Source organism: Mandrillus leucophaeus, unplaced genomic scaffold, assembly GCF_000951045.1.
Source record: "Mandrillus leucophaeus isolate KB7577 unplaced genomic scaffold, Mleu.le_1.0 Scaffold540, whole genome shotgun sequence".
Classification (NCBI taxonomy): domain Eukaryota; kingdom Metazoa; phylum Chordata; class Mammalia; order Primates; family Cercopithecidae; genus Mandrillus; species Mandrillus leucophaeus.
This window is the reverse complement of record NW_012105809.1, coordinates 1398591-1400656: the sequence shown is the minus strand read 5'-3', so window position 1 is coordinate 1400656 and position 2066 is coordinate 1398591.

The window sequence follows — 2066 nt, the reverse complement described above, 5'->3', positions numbered from 1 at the left end:
TGGGTATGTAGTAACAGTATAAAGAAGGAAAGAAGAAGAAAGAGAAGGAGGGATTGGTACTGGAAATTAAAGAGTAAAGGATTGATCAGGCTGTTTGAAGAGAAACTTTGCCATATTCCACACTTTATTATCCTTAAGGTGAGGATATTATGTTATTAATACCTTATAATAAGGTATCGACTATAAAAGTTGGTGAATTTAGTATTAAAAGCTCTGGCACTCAAAACCTCAGTGTACAGCAAGCAGCAGGAATGGGCTGAAGAAACAAAGTTCCTCAGATGACACGGTCTCTGTGTTTAAAGTCAGGACCTAAGGAAGGGGCATTGCATTTCCTGGGGTACAAAAAGGGAGTCCGGGAAACAGGCTATGCCAAAAAGTGGGCTGGGTAGGAGCTGGTCTCATTACAAACATTTCTCAGGCACAGCCCTTTGGGGGTCTGTTGAGCTCTGTCTGCAAGGCAGATCTGTCTACAAAGTCAGGCCAGAATGTGCTGATTCTTCAGCTGCCCAGGCCAAGGGCCCTTCCTGAAACTAACTCTGAGATGAGTGGTGGAAATGGAGGAGCCTTCAGTTCTTCTTGTACCACCTGCTGAATGTAGACACTAGCTAGGCATGCAAAACAAGAACAATTACTACTAAGGGTCCTCAACAAAGAGTTTATCTAATGTTAGGTTTGGGATCACATAGAGAGAAGCCACATGCTAACCAGCTCTGAAATAGTTAAACCAAACCAAAACAAAAAGGATCAGTGACCCCCACAAAGCACTTATAAGAAGCCACACATCTGGACAGCTTCCTTGGTTGGTGCCTGTCAATATCACATCCCAAACACAGTGATGCTAGTAGAAATTTCAACCAGAAAAAGCCCCAAAAATAGCATTTGTGATTTCTGTCTGTGTTTACGGTATATTTGTAATGGAATACAGAAAAAAAAAATGTTTGTATGAGCTTTATTAGTGCTCATATTTGAACACCTGTATTAAAACCTTACATGCAATAACTTGTAACTACACTTTCTGATTTACTGAAAATTTAAACCTTGGGTGGTGGTTCCCAAATTGTCAAGATATTACTTATATCAGGTATTATCTTTAAACAACAAAAATATAAATATGTAACTGAAATATGCTATTTCTGTGTGTGTGTACATGTGTAGGTTTTGAAAGATATAGCCAAAATATGGTCCCTCAGAAAGTTACATCTTGAACTTTTAATATAAGTTTGAAAAAATTATCGATATTACATTGCTGACCTCCTTAGCTTACTTTCAAAATTAGTTCTAGTATACTATCAAGACTAAAATATCTATATTTATTGAAAGGTTTTTTACACAATTGAGGGTTTTTAAAAATATTTTGAGATTCTACATATACAAATATGAGAACAATCTATAGAAACAATCCAAAGAAAAATTATATTGCTAATATCAGTGTAACCATTATTTGAAGAAAATGCTGTTAATAATGTGATTAATGCTGAAACAGTGTCAAAGTGGTTGAAAGTGTTTTGTACATGATCTACATAATATTTAGATTTTTAAGTTAGTACTTTTAAATTATGAGAAAATAGTGGTATTTTTCATGACTCTTCAAAAATAATGAATAAATTTATCTTTATAAACCTCAAAATATAATTTTTATTTTTTCAGTGTGTTTTGATTAATTTAATAATTCTCCATTTACACATGTAATTTTTCTGCATATCATTATAAAAACAGATTTTACTTTCAATATCTTTAAGAAAGTAACCTGAGTTTTATTCCCATAAGAATCTTTCTCTAGGTAGGAATCAATATTTTCATTCAGGTTTTCAACTGCAAAAATAGATTACAAAAGACAATTGATTAATCTAAATATAAGATATCACAAAAATATTCCATGGATATCTAGAAAGAACAATCTATATGTAATATAAATAACAAGAATAGGCATTTAGAATAATGAATATATTATTTTACTACCTAATACATACATTCACAAAATGCTAGTATTTGCAAATGAGAAAGTTAGGTAGATACTATTTCACTTATGTTTGAATTATCTGTAAAATATAGATAGATTTACATTT